Source organism: Sturnira hondurensis, unplaced genomic scaffold (assembly GCF_014824575.4).
Source record: "Sturnira hondurensis isolate 20B ecotype Veracruz unplaced genomic scaffold, ASM1482457v3 Scaffold0010428, whole genome shotgun sequence".
Taxonomy (NCBI): Eukaryota; Metazoa; Chordata; class Mammalia; order Chiroptera; family Phyllostomidae; genus Sturnira; species Sturnira hondurensis.
The window spans coordinates 24,273,280-24,281,928 of NW_028083059.1; positions in this window are offsets into that span (position 1 = coordinate 24,273,280).

The window sequence follows — 8,649 nt, forward strand, 5'->3', positions numbered from 1 at the left end:
TCTGTGTGAACGTCTCATTTCATCCATAATGACATGGACACTGCCGGCCAGTGTCTGCATCAACCGACTGCACCAGTCACAAAAGACTTCTAATTTTCTGCTTTACATAATTATATTAGTACACAGGATGTACTTTGTGTCTAGTTTCTTTTACTCGACATTATACTTGTAAGAGTCATTCATATTGCTATTTATGATTGTAGTGCATGCTCTAAAGTATTACATTGCATCAATATACAATGATCAATTTATCCTAATTTAATTTGGCATGTGAGTGGCTTCCAATATTTTCCTATTATGAAGACTATTGACGAAAACATTCCAATACATTTTATATGGAACGTACATACCCATTTCTATTCCAGTGTAAAATCATAGCATATGCATATTAACCTGTAAACTTTAAGTACAGAATTGCATTTTTAAATTATTTAACATCCCATAATGTGTGTTTCTGATACTCCTATTTGTACAAATCTTCAGATTATCCTTAGTTCTCCCATGAAGACTCACAGGCAACAGTTAAAGATCCTCAAAAAGTTAGCAACAGTGCTTCTGAGTAACACACATTTAGAGTTACTATTCAATACTGAACTTTCAAAATTGCATAGCGGCGTTTAACGTTTCACGGCCTCGAGTCTTTTAGATGGTCTTCAGCACCATTATCTCCAGCTTGTGTTCAACAAGAAAAGGCCTCCCTTTCTATACAGAAATCAGATCAATACTACTTCCTGTCTCATATGAGTAATCAATCACCTCTTCCGATTATAGTCAGATGGAATTTTTCTGGATAGCTAAACTATTTAGCTTAGATATCTATTTAGTTTAGGTATCTATTTAGTTTAGATAACTAGTTTAGATAACTCTTTCATGCCAATAAATTGTTGGGCACAGATTCATGCATAATCTTTACTTTAATCTTCACATACACACTAACGTTATGCAGTCATGTTAGCATCTCATCTTTGTTGAGAAAAAGTCACAGAGGATCATTTATTTTTTATGTTACACTATTAATTAAATGTTATATCTTTTGATATTAAGGGTCATATTACTTGAAAAAATAGGCATTAGCAGCAGCAAATCAATAATGGAAAAAAAGAGTCAAGTCTGAAAAACTGAGAAATATGAATAAAATGATTTTAAAATGTAAACAAGGACTTCTAAAATGTGTCAGTGGTTGTAAGTAAAGGGTAATGTTGTTCTGCAAATATTCAAATGTCTTGTCATTTACACATAGCATTTATTGTTATACAAATCATTTAATAAAGTATTTTGTTTTACTAAATTATCTAAGGAAATTCTAACAGGTCATTAAATTGGCACCAATACTCATTAACTAAATTTGTATCTATACCAAATCTTATTTATCCATTTTGCCAGTGTTCATTTATCATATCCAATTAGAAAACAAAACAATCCACAACATTGCTATGGTGTGACCATGTCTCCACAAATCAAAAGTCACATATTCAAATTTTAACCCCCAAAGGTGTTGGTGTTAGTAGGTGTTGCTTTGGGAGGTTATCAAGTCAAGAGAGTAAAATCTACTTGAATGAGATTAGGGCCCTTAGAAACAGGCTTCAGAGAGCTCCCTTGCTACTTCCGGGACAAGAAAATGCAGTAAGAAGTCTGTGACTCAAAAAAGGGCCCTCATCCAACCAGGTCAGCTTCACAGTCTTCCATTTCCAAACTCTGTAACTATGAGCAATAAATGTTTGTTGTTTATAAGCTATCCAGTCTGTGGTATTTTATCACAGAAGCATGAACAGACTAAGATAAAGTTATGTGTCTCTGAATATCTGCCAAGTATTTTAGATCTGGCCAATTCTAAACCAACTATGTGTCTTTTTTTCCTCCCAAGTGTAAAGCATACATTCAGACTCTTAAAAATTACTCCATGAATGAGCTATTTATTGTGAAAAAGCTGAAACCATTGAGCTCATTTACTCCTTGAGCTTGTTTATGCATTTCCTTGTTATCTTTTATATTTTGAGGACATGGTCAAGAAATTTGTTAAACATCGCAAATATAAATAAAGCGATTTGTAATTTATCAGACATTCTATCTGTGTATTTTACATGAAATCAATAAACTCACTCCTATTGCTATCAGATAGACATTACATGAACTAAGACTAAAAAGTTACTGAAAGCAAATATACATACTAGCTTCTCAAAAATAATTGTATAGTATGGAAATACAAAACACACTAATCTTTGCAATAAGTTACTTGTGAAATTAAAGAATTAAAAATATTATAAATGTTTATATAACATACAGAGTAACTACTACCACAGTAAAGTTTAAAACACTGTCTTGTCAAATTTACATTATAAATTAGTACATGAATCGAGACATAGGATTTGAAAATTAAATTATCTGTTGATGTTAACAGTACCTTGACTAATTTTAGTTTTTATTTATATATTTTAATATCCAATAATACTATCACTACTTCAAAATATAGCTAGTCTCAATTCCTCGAATGCACCTACTATTCAAAATACTGGGTGTACAATCTTTTTCTCTTATAATGACAGTCATTTCATCAGAAAGCATGATTTCCCGTTCTGATTGCCCCTGAACCTATCACGTCTTCCTTCGATGTATTTTTACATGTAATTTTGCCCACGACATTCTGCACTTACTAAATGAACTTATCTCCTGTGGTTGAACAAGTTTACACCCTTTGTTTCACCCTCTATATTGTGCGCTCACTGGCCACTTTATATTCTACAATAATAATGACCTTCCAACACTGACGCCCTTTCGGTTTTAGCAAACTAGGAGCTCTCTGCGGAGTCTGATACTCTTCAACACACATTGCTCTTTTCTGTCACTGTTTCCTTAAAAAAATGTCCCCTTTCTTCTACACTGGCCTCATGGTCTACTACCAGATTACCACAAGTTCGCTCCTCCCCACCCCCTCACTTTACCTACACATCAGCCACTCCCACCATCCTTACTGGGTCTCTCTCACCACTTCTTTCTCTAAACCTGGGTACTTCCACTTAATCTTCTGCCTTTAGAATTCCTCTTTTCTTCCACGTCTGAAATCTCCCATATCATTTCCATAGGATGACTCAGATACCACTCTGCCTAGAACTTTGTGTCATTTCCATCTGCTGCACAGCTACTTTTGTTTCCCTGCCCTGCTTTCATTTTAGATCAAAATAGAATTTAACATTCTCTCTAAAAAATTAGTTCTTTTCTTACTCTCCCGCTTTTCAAAATGGTCACAGTCTTCCAAGACATCATTTTGCCTATTACACTTCCTTGCATTCATATTTAGGTAGTAGATTCTATGAACTTCTTTTTTTAAGGCCTTACCTCTCTCTCATTTTCCACACCATTCCTTCCCTTTCTAGTTGCTGGACTCATGCAGTCTAGTCTCTTTCCTGTTGCTCTTCACACATACACTTGTCATACTGGTATTCCCAGAAGCCCAATTCTATCTTTACACTGCAACTCCACATTCCCTAGCCTTGACCACCAAATCCCTCCAAAGCTTGGCCAAGATCAATCTTTCTAGACTCACCAAAAAGCAAATATAGATACATCTGACATCACGAGCGGCAATACTCTACATAGCACTGTTTGAACGACCCCCTGTATCTTCATGCTTTTCATGAACAATACATCAGCATTAAAATATCTTTGCTCTCAGTTTTACCGTAAACTGTCATAGGGCCTAAGATAGATTATCTAAGAAATGCCCCTGAACTTGCCTCCATAAAACATTTCCTAATGATGTTCCTAATAATGCAATGCAAAAGATACTCTTACTCTTGTTCTTATTGAATTAGACACCCATATAGCTCTTTTAGGTGCAGCTTTATGTTGTTACTCATACACTAGACACAGAATCTTATCTAAACTACACGTTATTGCTTCTTTTTTATTAGAAAACTTATCCTTATATTTAGACATTTGTGAATTCAATTATTTTCATGATTATAAACCTTAGATTTTTATATTTTATGAAAATAAAACAATTTTATTGGATATAGTAGTCATTGAGCAATTAAAACACCACCATTTAACCCCTACAGTTTATTTCATTTAGTCCTAATGTAATATGAATGTTAATTTATCATTTTATAGATGAAGAAATGAAGGATCTTGGTTTTTATACACAAAGCAACATCCTCTCATTTGTCCTTCTGTCATCTGTCGGTAGATTATAGGTAGAATGAACAACGTTAGTCCCGTAGGAGCCACACTTAATGGTCTATCACAGCTAGTGCCAGACAGCCTTGGGGAGACCTGGGTTGTTTGATCACATCAGTGGTTCGCCACGTCAAGAGCAGGGTAGTTCCCTGGAGGACTTGTTAGAGAGAGTTTGCTGGATCCGTCTCCTGAGTTGCTTATTCTGTTGATTTGGGAAGGCATCCAAGAATTTTGTCTCTATGTGACACTGATGCTGTTGGCCCAGGGCCACACTTTTGGGTACCACTGGTCTCCAAACGTAATTGCTGGAGAATTGTGATGGGCCCTAAGTGTCTCCACAATGCAAGTTTCTATGCAGGTAATCTTTAACACAATCACGTGGGGTATCATCTCTGTAGAATTTGCTTGTGAAAGAGTAGTAAACCAAACTGGTGGCATGACTACAACTTGTCCTCTTAAGAGGCCTTTCTTTTTCAGATATTTGTTTGTTTGGTTTCCTTTACTTTTTTCCTCAACATGACATCTAGTGTTCCTGCCCCACAACTTTTTCCCTTATTGTTCTCTCCACTGAAACACAGTTCTGGTCAATGGCCAGAAAAACTTCCTGGGCTCCACACTCACCCCAGAATACTTTTTAATTTGGGGGCTCCCACGACAATCTTGTACACCACTTTTGTGGTATTTTGTACCACAAAATTTGCTTTTTGATGATCCTTTCTATGCATATTTTATAACTCTCCTACAACTGCTCAAGTGCATCTTGACCATTTTTGTTTCTAAGGTGTCTTACTCAAAACAACCTTCTGATAAGCATTTATTCCATAAGCATTCCTTGGTCCCACAGGGGGCAGGGAACAGAGCATAGAGCTGACTTAGCACCATTTTCCCTTTCCATGAGGGAAGGGAATCACCTACAATTGGGCCAGAAATATTGTTCTTACATGGACAGAACAGAATTTGTTGCTTTATATTTTTCTGTAATAAGCCTTGCTTTCAAAATATAAGCAATAGAAAAATAACAGAAATATTCATTTCAGGATGCTGTCTTCTATTGTGTACTCTGAACAAGCGGAACTTTTCTAGTTAATAGAAGAGACTGAAGTATTTTTATCTCCTATGTAGCAACCTCTATTGTGAATGCATCTGTAAAGCTTAATAATCCCCCAAAGTATACAAGAAACTACTAACATATCAATGCATGCATACTGTATTTCCCCATGATTTGTCCATTTTGCCTAATTTTTTCAAAGTTGGACAAGGTAGACTTATGAAATTAATTTGAATTTTTATTTCAAAATAAAGGACTAATTTTAAGGCATTTTTATTAACCTAGCTTGTTAAATAACTGTATGCTACCATAAAATTTCAAAGCTATGCAGCTTTCTTACAAGGAAGTTTGACAAAGTAGAATGAGTTCAACTATTTTACTGAAAAAAAAACCCAATTTTAACTTTTTAAGATTCAAAAGTCTCTGTATTCAAAAGTCTGATTGAGATGGCAGCTTATTATTATATTTTGATATGCAACATGATAATTTAATTTCTTTTTTAAATTTAGGCTTATGATCCAATCAAAATGATCTCAGTAGGGAATTCTTACAAGCTCTTTCCCTCTAAAACCCAAAAATCTGAGGATGCATATTTTACTGAGTTATCTAGTGGTCAAAGTGACATCTAATTGTCTATGTCTTAAGCATTAGAAAATAAGGATAATTTTCCCAAAAGAATAAATGTTTTTAATCTCAAGCAGACATTTTAAATATTTTTCATTAGAAGTTTTTAACTTATTGTCAAAGTAGATGTAAAATTAAAAGATTAAAAATGTTTTAGAAAAAGATTTTTATTATCATGGAGTGTTCAAACATAAATTATGTATTAAGGCCTATTGCACATCCATAAAATTAGTTGTAATTTCTAAAAAGCACATGTGATGAAAACATGCAACAAGACAGACAGACAGGCCTTAGATTTTTAAATGCTATAAGAATAATGAAAAGTAAAACTGGCCTTCAGTTTCCTACATTATTAGACATGTTGTCCTTCAGAATTGGCATTCCAAATGAAGAGAATCTGTGCCTTAACCTTGGAAATAAATAATGCATTTACTTATTTGATTAAAGATTGCACAGTGAATTTAATAAAGACATTATAGTATCTTCTAATGTAATATAAACTCAATTTTCTACTTACAAACAGCTTTAAGACACAATTTAGAAGAAGCAGCCTTTAGAAAATTGTCTTTCCTTCCCCCACAAATGATTCAAACAAACCACATATAATTTTTGGAATGCTCCATTTTATCTTGATATGACACTCTCTTGGCATGTCTTCTACATTATTGAAAATGTGGAGAAGTAAAACCTTGTCAGAAAAATGCTGGTGTCTTCCCAGAACTAAAAAGTAAACATGAGTTGCAGGTTTTCATTGAATTCAACCAATGCTCCTCAGCATATACTATGCATCCAAAATATCCCTACACTTCACGGATGGCTTATGGAGCAAGACAGACTTTGTTCTTATTCTTGCAGTCCTTCTAGTCTTTAAGATGAATCTTTTAAAAGTGGAATTTTGAGTGAGAAGGGAATTACAAACCACTTGGGGAATAAACAGCAAGGCAAATTTAACCAATCCTGGGTGGACTCCAAGGCCTGCCTGAGGCCTGAGGACAAAAGCACCTGCACTTAGACTTGAGAGAGGAGCCACTTTGCAAAAATGTGGGCAAAGAACAGGGAACCATCCCTGTAAAGAAGTAGCAGTGAGGGTCTGCCTTTGAGATGATCTGCACCAATTCATGAAATTTGACAATTATCCTGGACTGGAAATAGAGATTTTTAGGCAGAGTGTATAAATTAGGCCCTAGTGAAAATTCGCCATTAGGTGTGGAAAATAGAGGAAGAAATAAAAAGAGGATCAGCAAGGAAAATGCACTGGAAAAGTATGGTCAGGCATGGAAAACAAATGCTAAGAGACCATGGGTATTCAGGAGATTAAAAAAAGAGTATTTCTCTATGAGGGATGTGGTCAAAATAGTCCAAACCTACAAGAGTGCAAGTAAAATATACGGCGATGAGTGCCATCCTTTTAACAACCCTGATGCCACTGAAGGCCTTAGGGAGGGCTGCTCCTGTGGCATCATTCAGGAGCTGAGGAGTCCAGGAAAGGAAATCAGAGGGAAGTGCTTTAAAGGGCGGTAAGAAAATGAAGACAAGATAGGAGAGACAAGCTAGGTCCCAAACACAAACATACAAAAAACTAAAAGTATGATAAAAATAAAATGGATTTAGACTCACTGCCTCTCAGAAAGTTACTTTATATCCCCAAGCCTCAGTATCGTCCATTGTAAAATGTTGATAATAGACATAATTTAAAAGTTTATTGCAAAATTTTATGAAACGATATAGGAAAATAATAGTACAACTCATAAACAGTGGAAGCATTAATGCATTAGAAAATTCTGGTTGATATTCTGATTATGAGTATATTATTATCAACTCTATTATTAAGAATAGGGAGAAAACACCAAGGGATGTGTTTTTGTTTTGCTATTTACAATAGGGGATATTTACAATTGCTTGAACACTATGAGATATAGAATGATGAAGATGAAAAAGAGGAAGGTGATAATCTAATAAACATAGACTCACCTATAAAGTCCATGACACAATAATAAAATCTACAGTGTTGACAGTCAAGTTATCAAAGAGTTTGGCTTAAATATGTAATTGTTAAAGCCTTGGCCGGTGTGTTTCAGTGGATCGATCACCCGCCTGCAAACCAAAGGGTCTCCGGTTTGATTCCCAGTCAGGGCACATGCCTGGGTTGCAGGCCAGGTCGCCAGTCGGGGGCGCATGAGTGGCAACCACCCACTGATGGTTCTCCGCCTCTCCTTCTCCCTTCCTCCCCCTCTCTCTAAAAATAAAATAAATTTTAAAAAGTATGTTATTATTCCAACACATGAAGCAAAAACAGAGCAATGAATATTGATTCCAGCATCTATTGTCCTGACTCTTTCTCTGATTATGTATGTATAACCCCAGTTTCCACCATTTAAAAAGCAACACTACTGTGTATTTCTTGCATGTATGGAAATATCACATCATGTTATATTTAAAGCTGTTTGTTCAAGTTTCAGGATATCTCTTGACTTTAATTTCTTAATTGTTTAACATATTCTGAGTATTTACCACACACCAGAAATACTTCCAGGTGTTGGAGATACTTCCAGTTAAGACTACTTAAAGACAATTATGAGACTCTAAATGTTGTTTTCATTAATACCATCCTCCAATAACTATTACAAAAAGACACCTTTAGGTGATTTTCTAAAATCTTTGTCATACTGCTTGTATTAACTATAATAATTTATTTAGAGAGGTTAAAAATAACCTTGCTTTTTAATGCATGGTGCCTAATACAATGCAAAATGCAAGACTAGTCCATACATTTTAACTACACTATTTCTATTTGGGCATCTTTT